We start from the raw sequence: 14224 nt of genomic DNA, 5'->3' as shown, positions 1-14224 counted from the left end.
TTTATTTGTAAGTCAATCCTTTGGAATTCTAAATGTCTTTTCTAATGGAAACTATCTTACACAGAATGGTTTAGGTCATCAACCAATTCCAAATATCTACCTCATCCAGAATAGAGGTTTCCTTCAGAAGAGTATGAATGAAAAGATATTGGAGGCCCATTTGGTTAGAACTGAAATGCAGCATGGAGATTATATAATACAACTCTTTTATGGTATAGGTGAGAAAACTGAGATTAAAAGGTTAACTTTTTCATCCTTATATAACATCCTCTTCTTTACTGTAAAACCTAGGTATTATCTAAATTAATCCACACAAAAATCTAGAAAGATCAGCATTACTATCTACATGAGAAAAGTGAGGCTGAAGGAGCCCAGTAATTCTGCTAAAATCATGCATCTAGCACCAGTAAAATGATGGAGATGGGAATTCAACTTAGTTTTCTCCAACTTTATGTATATTCCAGTCCACTGCCATTCACAATGCCACAGTCATACAGTTTCACTGAGAATCTGTTTGGAAGCACAATTTATCTGTCTAACGTCACATTTATTTACCGTACAGTGGAAGAAAATTTACTTTTCTTATTCCCAAACATAAGCCAGTAGTGATGGCCCTATGGTCTAGGATCGAGACCAAAAGAAAAAAAATGTGAATAATGAGTAAAGTGGTTAAAACGATCCCTGGACAAAGCAACTTTTTTGACTTCACATTCTATTCCAGCTACTGGCCTATATTATCTCTCCTTTTGTTCACAGTCCAGTCTTTTCATTTTAAAATTGTTTCCTCTTTTTTACCTCCTATTTATGTCACAAATTACTGCAGTTAAAACTCTGCCTTGTCACTCCACTGCAATTGCTCTAACTAAGATCAGTGTGACCTCTTAGTAGATCATTAAATCAGTAGTTTTCAAACCATTTTCTGAACTATGTGGGCAGCATTCAATAGCTTTGACTATTCTCCTAAAACTCCTTTCTCTTTTGTTTTTTATAAGCCCCATCCATCTCTGAACCAACCCCTATCTGACTCATTCATAAGCTCCTTGGTTTTTTCCTACTTAAATGCTTGTGTTTTCTATAATCTGGCCCTTGAACCCCTTTCTCTAAAAATAAGTGGATTTTGCCTTTGCCTGAACATTAGAAATTATCCATAAGGAGCTTTTAAAATTCTAATAGAAAACACTTTAAAAGGCAGAGTAAAGACCTCCAAATATCACTTTTCCATGAAAGAAAGAATATCAGTAAAAATAGACAAACTTTTTCAGAACTCTGGAAATTAATCAAAAGTTTGCAAAACTACACGAATGATTAATTCAAGAAAAATAGTTGAAACTTGGTAAAATCAAAGTTTTGTGGCATTTTGACTTATCCTATACCTACCCCAACCCCCCAATCTCTGTGGTAGCCTGCAAACCAAAAGATACATAATTTTATTAACTGTGAAAAACAGCAGCTTAGCAGCCACTGGAACAAATGGAATAGGTTTGGGGTCACCCCCAAAATTCCATCCCTAGAGAATTGTCACTATTAAACGGTTTGGTATTTCCATTCTCAACACTTATTATTTTTTTAACCTGGGTGACTTCTGAATCAAATCTGACTCAGCTCACTCAGTGTGAAGAGCCCTGTCCCTAAGGCAGGGACATTTTTGACAAATGTCAAAAGAAAATCAATATCAATCGTTTAAAAATGCAGGTACCTGAGGTAGCAATACCAGTTGAGTTAAGTAAGAAACTCACTAAAATATTATAAAGGAAAAACCAGGGAATGAAATTTTTATGTGGGATATTGAAAATATTTAACATATACCTGGAAATCTAAAATGGCATATGAATGTGCAGGCATGTACAGATGCTCAGGAAAGACACTGAGGAGACTCTAATAGCCCATGTGCAGATGATTTTGCATCTGTACAATCAAGAAGTGAAGGCTATAGTAGTGTTTTAAACTGCCTACTGGAGTATTGAAGTATCCCTCCCAAACATACACAAATTCCTCAGCAAAGTCGGGAAGACTTATTGGTTTAGTATATTCAAGGAAGTTTCTGTCCAGACATTAGCCGACCACTACACTAACGGAGAAAAGATATTGAGTTTTATACAAGACAAAGAATTCAGATTCTACAGAACTTTTTCAGGAAACTCAATAAACAAACAAACATCCATAATAACAAAATCAACACCAAACAATGAAACTACAAGGAATGTGGGAGTGGGAGGAGAGAGCTGATTTCCAGAGTTGGAAAATCTAGTTTTCAAGAGTGAGGTATGGGGGAACTATAACACATGCAAAGAGACAGGAAGTTATAGGCCATACAAAGGGGAAGAAAATCAGTGAAAAGAAACTGTCTTTGAGGTGCTCAGATACTGGACTTACTAGACAAAGACATTAAAACAGCTATTATAAATATGTTCTAAGAACTAAATAAAACCGTGTCTAAAAAATTAAAGGTAAATTTAAGAATTATATCTTACCAAATAGAGAATATCAATAAAAGAAAAATTGTTTTAAAAAAGGGTCAAATAAAAATTCTGTAGATAAAAAGAATAAAAACTGAAATGGAAAAAAAATAATTACAGGGTTTCAAAGCAGATTTGAAATGGCAGAATCTGAAGACAGATCAATTTAGATTATTCAGGCTGAAGAATTGAAAGGGAGTCAATGAAGAAAAATTAACAGAGCCTCAGAGACTGTGTGATACCAACAAGAATACCAATATACATATCATGAATATCCCAGAAGAAGAAAGGAGAGAGAAGGTAAAAACAAAACAAAACAAAACTCAAATAAACAAATAAAAAAAAATAATTTGAAGAAACTGAGGCCAGAAACTTCCCAATTTGGTTAAAACACACACACACACACACACACACACACACACACACACACATGAATATGCACACCCAAGAAGCAACATAAATTTTCAGTAGGATAAACTAAAAGAGATTCATTCCTAGACAAACTAGAGTAAAATTGTCAAAAGCCAAGGTACTTGACTTGACTTTGCTACTTGAAAGTAGTAAAATAAAAGTATCTTCTAATGTACAAAGTTCCTCAAAGATCAACAGGTAGTTTCTCATGAGAAACCATGGATTCTAGAAGGAAGTAGTATGACAGGTTCTGAGTAGTGAAAGAAAAACACTGTTGACCAATATTCTAGAGAATTCTATGTTCAGCAAAACTATACTGCAAAAATGAAGGAGAAATTAAGACATTCTCAGTAATCATAAACTGAAAACATATATTGCTGGCAGACCTGCTTTATAAGTAATACTAAGGGAGTGTTTCAGGTTATGAGAGTCACTAAACAATAATTAAAATGTGCAAGGAGAAATAAAGATCACTGGTAAAGATAAGTGCACACATTAATTATAAAAACATAAATGTATTTAATTTGTAACTTTTTCCTGCTATTTGATTTAAATTACATAAAACAATAACTATAAAGCTGTTGACTATGTTATAATATGTAAAAGTTTAATCTGTATAGCAATAAAGGCACAAAAAGTAAGAGAGAACAGGGCTGTAATGGAATACATTTTTATAAATTATTTGAGTTAAATTTATAGTAATAAGAACTATACTTTTAAAAATGCAAGACCTTGTAATCCTCAATACAATTATTAAGAAAATCTTTAAAATAGTAAAATAAAGAAATTATAATGGCTGAATTCAAGACACCTATATATCACAAAAGAAGGAAGTAATGGAGAAATAAATGAACATGAAGACACTAACATACAGAAATCCTACCTTACCATTAATTAAGTTAAATGTAAATAGTTTAACTATTCCAACTGAAAGACAGAATTTGACAGAACCCTCAACAAAGTAAGTTTAGAGGAAAAAGACTTCAACATAATAAAGGCCGTATATGAAAAGCTCACAGTGAGCATTATACTCAATGGGGGAAAAACAGAGCTTTCTAAGGTCAGAAAGAAGACAAAGATGTCCTCTATCATCACTTTTATTCAACACAGTACTAGAAGTTATAGCCACAGCAATCAATCAAACAAAGAAAGAGAAAAGAAATAAAAGGCATCCAGATTGGTAAGAAAGAAGTAAAATTTTCATTATTTGCAGATGACATGCTATTATATATAGAAAACGTGAACGAGTCAGTCAAAAACTACTAGAACTGATAAATGAATTCATTAAAGTTGCAAATCAAATGGATACAAAATCAACGTACAGAAGTCTGTTTCACTTCTATAAACTAATAATGAAGCAGCAGAAAGAGAAATTAAGAAAACAATCTCATTTACATTGAACCAAAAATAATAAAATACTTAGGAATGAATTTAACCAAGGAGGTGAAAGACTTGAACTCTGAAGACGTAAAACAAAAACAAAAACAGAAACAACCCACCACTGATCAAAGAAACTGAAGACAACACAGACAACACAAAGAAATGGAAATACATTCCATGCTCATGGGCTGAAAAAACAGATATTGTTAAAATGCCTACACTCCCAAAGCAATCTAGACGTTTAGTGCAATCGCTATCAAAATACCAACAGCATTTTTCATAGAACTAGAATAAACAGTACTAAAATTTGTAAAGAGTGCTCGTTTCAGCAGCACATATACTAAAATTTGTATAGAACCACAAAAGACCTCAAATAGCCAAGGTAATCTTGAAAAAAAGGAGCAAAGCTGGAAAACTTCAAGTTATATTACGAAGTTGTAGTAATCAAAAGGCATGGTACTAACATAAAAATGGACACATAGATCAATGGAATAGAATAAAAAATCTGGAAATAAACACACAATTATATGGTCAATTAATATTCAACAAAGGAAGAAAGAATATCCAATGGGAAAAAGACACTCTTTTCAATAGATGGTGTTGGGAAAACTGGACAGCTACAAGCAAAAGAATGAAATTGGACCACTTTCTTTCACCATACACAAAAATAAACTCAAAATGGATTAAAGACTCAAATATGAAACCTGAACCATTAAAACTCTTAGAAGAGAGCACAGGCAGTAATTTCTTTGATATCAGCAATAGCAATATTTTTCTAGATATATCTCCTGATATATCTAGAAGCAAAAGCAAATATCAACTATTGGGACTACATGAAAATAAAAAGGTCTGCACAGCTAAGGAAACAATCAACTCTGTGAAAAGGCAATGCTACTGAATGAGAGAAGATATCTGCAAAAAATATTTGATAAAGTATTAGTAATCAAAATATATAAAGAGCTGATACAGCTCAACACACAAAAAATAAATAACCCAACTAAAAATGGGTAGAAGACATGAACAAAGAAGATTACAGATAGACACATGAAAAGATGTTAAACATCATTTATCATAAGAGAGAAGCAAATCAAAACCACAATGAGGTATCATTTCACACCTGGCTAAAATCAACAACACAAGAAACAATAGGTACTACAAAAATGTGGAGAAAAAGGAACCCCTCTTACAGTGTTGGTGGGAATGCAAACTGTTGTAGTTACTCTGGAAAACAGTATGGGGGGGTTCCTCAAAAAGTTAAAAATATAACTACCCTATGATCCAGTAATCTCACTACTGGGTATGTGACCCCAAAATACAAAAACACTAATTCAATGGGATAAATGCATTCTTATATTTACTGCAGCATTATTTACAATAGCCATGTTATGGAATCAGCCCAAGTGCTCATCAATAGATGAATGCATCAAGAAGAAATGGCATATAGTCAGCCATAAAAAAGAATAAAATCTTGCCATTTGTGACAACATAGATGGAACTAGAGAATACAGTGTTCAGTGGAAAATGTCAGAGAAAGATAAATACCAAATGATTCCACTCATATGTAGAATTTAATAAACAAAACAAATCAGCAAAGAAAGAGAGAGAAAGACAAACCAAGACACAGACTGACTGCAGAAAGCAAACTTACAGTTACCAGAAGGGAGGCAGGTAGGAGGATAGGTTAAATAGATGGTGAGGATTAGTAGTACACTTATGATGAGCACTGAGTAAGGCACAGAATTGTTAAATCACTATATTTTACACCTGAAACTAACATAACACTGTATGTTAACTATACTGGAATTAAAATAAGTAAAAAATAAAAATAAAAATAGTAAAAAATAAAGAACAGAATTTGGCAGGATGGATTTTTAGAAAACATGATTCAACTGTATACTGTTGACATGAAACACACTTCCAGTTCAAAGACACAAATAAGATGAAAGTAAAAGGACAGGAAAAGATACGCAAACAGTTAAGCAAGAGAACTAAACTGGCTTTTTAAATCTCAGACCAAATCAATTTTATGTTAAATTTTGTTATTAAAGAGATAGAAAAAGTGACATTTAAACAACTAGGCAAAAGATCATTCACTAAATAGAAAGTTTCAATAACACAATAAGCAAAATAAGACTAACAGAAACCTATACAACACTCCACATAAACAGAAGAATACACATTTTTTTCAAGGACAGACGGAACATTCTTGGGTATACAGCTACATGATAAACAATTCTTATTAAATTAGAAGTTCGCAATGATACAAAGTATGCTCTCTGATCATAATGGAATGAATTTAGAAACCAATAGAAATTTTGAGAATTCAAAAAATATGTGGAAACTAAACAATATACTTCTACATAATCAATAGATGAGAGAAGAAATCACCAGGAAAATTAGTAAATACTTTGAGATGAATGAAAATGAAAATACAACCTACGAAGTTTTAGGGTATGCAGCAAAAACCATGTTTAGAGTGAAACTGATAGGATAAATGCCTATATTGAAAAAGAAAAATGATCTCAAATTAATAATTTAGCTTTCCACTTGAAGAAACTAAGAAGAGTAGACTAAATGCAAAGCAGGCTGATGGAGGAAAATAATAAACATTAGAGCAGAAATAAAATAGAGAATAGAAAGTAACAAAGAAGTCAACAAACTTAAATTTTTTAACTTATTAATTTATTTTTGAGGGATGGAGAGAGACAGAGTGTGAGTATAGGAGGGGCAGGGAGAGAGGAAGACACAGAATTCAAAGCAGGCTCCAGGCTCTGAGTCGTTAGCACAAAGCTGGACACAAGGGCTCAAACCCCTGAAACATGAGATCATGACCTGAGCTGAAGTTGGATGCTTAACTGACTAAGTCACCTATGTGCCCCAAAATCAACAAATTTAAAGTTGGTTCTTTGAAAAAAAATCAACAACAAAACAACAAAATTATTAAATCTAATTTTGTTAAAATAAATGAAGGTAAAAAGAAAGAATTAATTTAGTAAAGAATAAGAGGATGTGATTACTGACTGACTACACAGAAACAAAAAGAATTATATAAAAAAATTATGAACAAATGTATGTCAACAAACTAGATAACTATGAAATAAGAAAATTCCTACAAACAAGTTATTGAAACTGACTCAAGAAAAAACAAAATCCAACTAGAACTATAACATAAGAAATTGAATTAATATTCAAAACCTTCCCAGAAAAAAAGCCCACAACCAGATAGCTTCACCAGTAAATTTTATCAAACATTTAAAGAATAATTAATATCAATAATTTAAAAATCTACCCCAAAATAGAAGAACGGAATATTTCCCAACTACTTCTATAAAGCTGGTATTATTCTGACACAAAAGCTTACAAAATACTATAGGGCAAAGAAAACTACACATCAATATTCTTTATGAATATAGAAGTAGTAACCCCCCAACAGAATACTAGCAAAACAAATACAACAACATATAAAAGGGATTATAAATCATGACCAAGTGGGATTTATCACAAAGATGCAAGGGTGTTTTGGCATTAAAAAAAAGAGCCATTTATGTAATATGTCACATTAATAGAATTAAAAAAATATCATCTCTACAATCTCAACAGATACAAAAAAAGTATTTTACAAAACCCAACACTCTTTCATGATAAAAACACTTATTTAACTGGAAACAGAAAGGAACTTCCTTAATATGATAAGGAATATATATAAAAATATCAGAGCTAACCTCATAGTTAATGGTAAAAGAATGAATGCTTCCTCCTTCTCATCAGAAACAACACAAAGATGTTTGATCTGGTTCTTTCTACTCAACATTTACTAAAGGCTTGAGCCAGAGTAATTAGGTAAGAAAAATAAGGAAAATAAGTTTGGAATAAAATAGGAAAAATTATAACAGCTTGCGACGTGATCTTGTATACAGAAAAGCCTCAGAAATCCACATTTTAAAAAAACAGAACTAATAAATGAGTTTGGTAAAGTAGGAGGATATAGGATCAATACTGAAAAAGGAATTGCAGGGGCGCCTGGGTGGCTTAGTCTGTTAAGCGTCCGACTTTCGCTTGGGTCATGATCTCGCGGTTCGTGGGTTTGAGCCCCGCATCGGGCTCTGTGCTGACAGCCAGCTCAGAGCCTGGAGCCTATTTTGGAGTCTGTGACTCCCTCTCTCTCTGACCCTCCCCTGCTCATGCTGTCTCTCTCTCTCTCTCCTAGAAATAAATAAAAATATTAAAAAGAAAAAAAAAAAAGAAAAAGCAATTGCATTCCTTTACGACAGTAGTGAACAATCCCAAAGGAATTTGGGATTCCAAATTTCCAAAAGGAAATCCAAATTTCCAAAAAGAAATCAAGAAAACTATTCTATTTGTAAAATGTATGAAAAATAATAAAATACTTAGGAATTAATTTTTGAAACAAAAATGTATAAAATATGTACACTGGAAACCACAAAGCATAACTGACAGATTGAATACCTAAATAAATGGAAAGTGTTCATGGATTAGAAGACAACATGGGTAAGATGGCAAAACTCACCTCAATGATTTACACATCCAATGCAACCATACCAATATTTTTTCTGCCATTTTTCAGAAACAGACGCACTGATCCTAAAAGTCCCATGGAAAGGCAAAGGACACAGAATAGTCAAAACAATCCTGAAAAAGAAGAAATCTGGAGTATTCATACTTCCTGATTCCAAATACTCACGTAAGGTTATATATATGGATCACTAAAATAGTATTGAGAATCCAAAAATAAAACTTAACATTTATGGCCACTTGGTTTTCAATAAGCATGCCAAGTTAATATAGTGAGGAAAAAATAATATTTTTAGCAAATGTTACTGGGACAACTAGGTAACTGTATGCAAAGAATAAACTTAAATAGTATAGAAAATTTAATCCAAAGTAAATCATAGATGAAAATGCAAAAGCTAAGTCTATAAGACTCTTAGAAGAAAATATAAGGTTAAACTTTTCCTATCGTTGGATTAGGCAATAGATTTTTAGATGCTACAAAAGCACAAGTAAGAAATGAAAGATATATTGGACTCATGAAAATTAAAAATCTTTTCTTAGGATACTTTTTAAGGATACTATCAAGAAAATATAAAGGCAATCTACAGATTGGGGAGAAATATTTGCAAATCATATATCTGGTAATGAATTTGTATCCATAATGTGTGAAGAATCCTTACAACTCAACATTATAAAACCAAATAATCCAATTAAAAAATGGGTAAAGGATTTGAACAAACGTTTCTCCAAAGGAGATATATGCATGGCCCAAAAACACATGAGAACATGCTCAGTCTCATTAGTGATGAGGGAAATGAAAACCAAAACCGCACTGAGATATTACTTCACACTGACTGGGATGGTTAGAATCAAAAAGACAGATTATAATGAATGTTAAGAATGTGGATAAATTGGAACCTTCCTGCACTGCAGTAAGAATGTCAAATGGCACAACCCATTCAGAAAACATTTTGGCAGTTCTTCAAATAGAGGTCCCATGGAGTTAAATGTAGACTTACAATATGACTCAGCAGTTCCACTTCCAGGTCTGTATCCAAAATAACCAAAAAAATATTTTCACTCACCTCAGTGATTCTATCCATTCTAAATTTTCAGCCCAGTCCTTCCATTCAATGATTTACTTTCAGTGACTCCCACGAATTTCTAACTCAGCCTATTCAAAATTAAATTCACTACCTTCTTTCCAAAATTTTATTCTCTACCAGTGCTCCATCATCCACCCAGATTCCAATTAGAAATACAAAAATGAAAAGAAAAAAAAAAAAGAAATCCAAAATGATCATTGACCTTTCCTCTCCCATCAATGCCAAAACATTACTCTCCAAGCTTACTCTGCCCATTGCTCCAGCCTCAGGACATGTAATTATCTCCTTTTTCAAAATTAATACTACCAAAATTCCAACTAATCTCAGTAACTCCATACTCGATGTCGTCCAATCCATCCCCAGCCTGTATCCTATAATGCAAATCTGATTATACCACTCCCAGCTGAAAATCCTTCCCTGGCTCTCAAGTACTTTATCTAAAAGAAATTCAAACATTTACACTGATTTTTAATTATCTGCTTCTACCTAATTCTCCAGCTTCATCACTCATCACTCCACCACTCCTACCTCATTACTTTATCGTCTTGTGATGGAAGATTGCTTTTAATTTTTCTGGTGTGCTTTGCTCTCATACCTTTCAAACTGGTTCACACCCCCTTGCTCCCCATATCTAGGACCACTCCTTTGACTAAAATTCTTCATCAGCCTTCAAGACTTAGCTCAGATACTGACCTTTTCTGAAAGAATGTCCCAGATATCTTCACTATGATTCAGTAGCCTGATGTGTGCTCCCATATAATTCTGGGCATTCGTCTACTATAGCATTTATCACTCTCAGGAAATTGTCTGTTTACACTTTCTATTAATTTGATTGCTCTCCAGGGCAAAAATTATATACTCAAAACTGAGTGGAGACTCAACATATAGTGAATGGGTAAAACCTAAAATGTGCAATGGAGAAATGGTTAGCTTATTTGTTTGCTTTTGGGGGGAGGATTATATATACCAGCATTGAAATGTATCATTTATTATTAGCTTATTATGATTATAAAATAAAATGCACAGCTGTATAAATGTATATATGTATGCATGTGGGGATATATATATATGTGAAATACACACATACCTATTGTAGTGTTTCTCTTGATTGGACGGGGGTACCCAAATGTGGGGCGCCTCCGTCAGCTGGAAGCCAGTGGCATTGGCAAGACAAAGGAGATAAAAGTTTATTAAATACACTGAATATACCACAAGGGAGCAGCAGGCAAGACAGCAAAGGGGAAAGTCTGCAAAGAAGCAGTGGGTGGGGGCTGTATTTAAAGGGGGAGGTGAGGAGATATGGGGACACATGGAATTTTTCCTGCCTGGTTGTAAGTAGTCCATTGCTCAGCTAGGGTTTATGGATATTTTGAGGTGGGTTGCCTAAGCGCCTGTTTGTATTCAGTCATGAGGTTGGGGTCATTATGGGCCCTTTTGCCCTGATCAAGTTTCCATTGCTCAAGCCTGTTGCCTAAAAGCGGCCTCTACATATATTATATACTGTATGTATGTACATATGAGAAAAACCTATACAAAAGTTGAAAAAATATTAATAGGAGTTCTCTAGGCATGGGATTAGAGATATTTTATTTTCTTCAAACAACTTTTCAATATTTTCTATGTGAACATGTATTATTTTTACAATAAAAATGCTTTTGAAAAAGATAAACGTGTCTATTTTTTTCTCATTGATTCTACCTGCCACAGTTTATAGGACAAACAGAACAAAATTTATTCTCCCACCATTTCCCCTCTGTTCTCTTGTCCTGAATTAAGCACAGAACCCACCGACTTACTGGGCATAGCCAGGGAAGGGAAGATTCTGGAGCAGCAGGCACTGGCAGAGGGTTTAGAGGTAGGTATGGCTCACGGGTTTCATCTTTTCTCTCTCTTCACTTTGTAGTTCTTAAAGATGATACTAAGAGGGAGAGAGGCAAACCATGAGAGGACTCTTGAATGATGAGAACAAACTGAGGACTGATGGGTGTTGGGGCATGGAGGAGGGCACTTGTGGGGATGAGCACTGGGTGTTATATGGAAACTAACTTGACAATAAACTATTTGTAAAAAAAAAAAAAAAAAAAAGATGATACTAAAATAAAACTGATTTGTGATGGAATCAAAAATGAATTAAGTGAGTAGTTTGAATTTTCATGTTTTGAATCATTGTGATCACCATTTACAAATTATAATTAGCTGCTTTCCTGTAACTTACTGAGGGAGAAGAGTTGAAAGGGGAAAAAAAAGAAAAGGTTAAGTTACATCTTTATGTCATAATCTAGGACTACATATGAAATATTCAAATTTAATCAGACTAAAAGACAATGTTAAGAGTCAAATGTATATTTGAGAATAAACATTGCACTCTGTTTAAACACTATTTACCAAAAAAACTACAATGGCTTCTTTCAGAGCAGCAAAGGCTGATTGGGAAAAGTGTTCTGATTGGGAAAAATGTCCCACCTTAAAGAAGTTAAAATTATGCTGTAAATAACATAAGGTTCAGATTCTATTTTAAAGTGGGATCTATTCTTAGTTTGTATACTATTTTCCTGATTATGTTATTAATCTGACTGAATCACTTGAGTATTTGGTCTGAATGTTATAAACTATGTTGAATTTCCATTGAAAAGTCTTTTCATGTTTACAAAATTTAGAAAGCATTATAAAATTGTTAATTCACTTTTCTTTTATAAAACCATGTTTCCCAAACAGCTTTCGATGAGGGATAGAACAACATAAACAAAGCAAATGAGTGCCTAACCACACATCTCTTTGTTTTAATCATCTTAAGTCATTGCCTAGTTGTCTTTAAACCCATCTCTTATGAATTCCTAGTCAGAAATATGGTTAAATTCAGGTTTCTGTCAAGATTACGGAGCAAATCCAGCCAGAGCAGGGAGATATCATCGGCATGAAGACATTAGATTATGGGACTTAAGGGGAGTCTTAAAGGGGAAAATAAAATACAAAAGAACAATCTGGAGCTTGAGAAAAGAACTTGGAACAGAAATAAAAAGGCAATAGGCCTTGCCTTCTGACATTTATATGAATTTTTACTATGAATATAGACTCTAGTTTATTTGCATGAATATAAACTTAGTTATTTACAGCAATATAAACCTCAGGTCTTATGTATTACATGGTCTCCCTTCCTCCTCATTTCTACCTGCCCTCTCTCATCCCACTTCCTAAACATTCCCAACTTCATCCCAAATTAGGACCAGTATTCTCTATGCTCTCCCTACTATCACTTCCTATCAAATACTTGAACTTAAATGTAAACTGCAGGATGATGTTTTAAAACCCATGGATACCTGCAGCAGGATGACTAGAGGAACAGGCCTCTATATTTGACCTCTTTCCATATCTCTCACCCTACGTGTACTTTGTACTTTTAGCACAGGAGAGGCTGGGGAACTTCTTGAATTCTAAGTAATAAATGCATTCATTTGTAGAGGATTAGTTCCCTTCAAACAAACCTGAGTCTATACGTAAGCATATTTATTAGGTATTATATAAGCTGATATTAAGGCCCTGTATCTAAAGATAACATAGGAAAAAAACAAAGTATTTCTCCTTCTTCCCCCCTTACCCCTCCACCCCAGTAATCAAACTGACATGGTGTTTCATCTCACCTGTGGGTGAGAAAATTTTCCCTGGAAGTCTCCTTTTAAAACATAGATGACTCAGGGGCACCTAGGTGGCTCAGTTGGTTAAGCATCCAATCAAGCCCAGTATTGGGCTCTGCATTGACAGTGTAGAGCCTGCTTAGTATTCTCTCTCTCCCTCTCTCTGCCCCTCTCTTCCTCTCTCTGCCCCTCATCTGCTAGCACTGTCTCTGTCTCTCTCAAAATAAGTAAACTGAAAAAAATAAAACATAGTTAACTCATAATTCACTAGTAAGTTGCCTAGACTGGTTCTTTAGGATTACTATGATAAAAAGAAGGTTCATTAGGGAATGAAACATAAGAATAAAATCTGTCTCAAGGTTACAGGCTATGGATCCAAGTAAGTATACTGAAAGAAAGCTGTGTGAAGGGAGTCACTAGCTTGGAATTCCAGTTCCAACTCTGCCACAAGGAGGGAAACAAGAAACTTTGCTTGACACAAATGACAAAGGATGGCTGTCTGAGTTATTCTATATTTTCCAACAAGACTAAAATTACCTGTTCAACACTTCATTATGATGCTCTGAAGTTAAGTGAGATAATTTACTTTACAGTTCTCTGAAAATTGCTGGATACCATACAAATAAAGAGCATCAATACTGTTCTTACAGAAATATAACAATTTAGATACTGGGTTGGTTCATGTATATTGGATAGAATAGGATTTATTTTAAGCAGGTCAGTTTCT

At 33.8% G+C, this 14224-nt stretch overlaps 1 long non-coding RNA gene across 2 annotated transcripts in view; it reads right to left on the bottom strand.

The window, feature by feature from the left end:
* Positions 1-14224, bottom strand: part of LOC120240994 — a 111344-nt gene that overhangs the window by 30770 nt on the left and 66350 nt on the right. The window lies entirely within an intron of this gene.

The sequence above is a fragment of the Hyaena hyaena genome, unplaced genomic scaffold (assembly GCF_003009895.1).
Source record: "Hyaena hyaena isolate Hyena2069 unplaced genomic scaffold, ASM300989v1 scaffold_272, whole genome shotgun sequence".
Classification (NCBI taxonomy): Eukaryota; Metazoa; Chordata; class Mammalia; order Carnivora; family Hyaenidae; genus Hyaena; species Hyaena hyaena.
The sequence above is the reverse complement of the archived record's forward strand: the minus strand, read 5'-3'. Positions and strand labels throughout refer to the sequence as shown.